We start from the raw sequence: 484 nt of genomic DNA, 5'->3' as shown, positions 1-484 counted from the left end.
ATCATACTTACATACAGTATGTTCATAAGTTATGGCCACCCCCTGTTCAAACAGGTACGAGTTTGATATCTCCTACAATATGGTTCAAGATTCTTATTCACTTCCAAATATAGTAGTCCACTTTTGCTCAAAAATTTCCATTTATGAATATTTTTCCAAAAATGGAATTAATATATCTTTATCATTCAAACGATATTTTTGTTAAAGTAATGAACATGTCCTTTATTTATGCAATAGTAAAGAATGAATGAGTTCAAACATCAAACACTTTGTTGGAAGAGATAGAATATTATTTATGTACATTACAATTAATCATGTCATTAACAGAAGAAGAGAGAGCTAAAATCGTGAGAGCCAGAAGGAGAGGATATTCAAAGAAATTAATATCAAAGATGTACAATATTTCCCGATCAACTGTGAGCAGGACTATTCAACGACACAGCGAGCGAGGAGACTTCAAGGACCGTCTCAAATCGGGACGCCC

This window comes from Acytostelium subglobosum (assembly GCF_000787575.1).
Source record: "Acytostelium subglobosum LB1 DNA, scaffold: scaffold16, whole genome shotgun sequence".
Classification (NCBI taxonomy): Eukaryota; Evosea; class Eumycetozoa; order Acytosteliales; family Acytosteliaceae; genus Acytostelium; species Acytostelium subglobosum.
Note: the sequence above shows the minus strand (reverse complement) of the source record.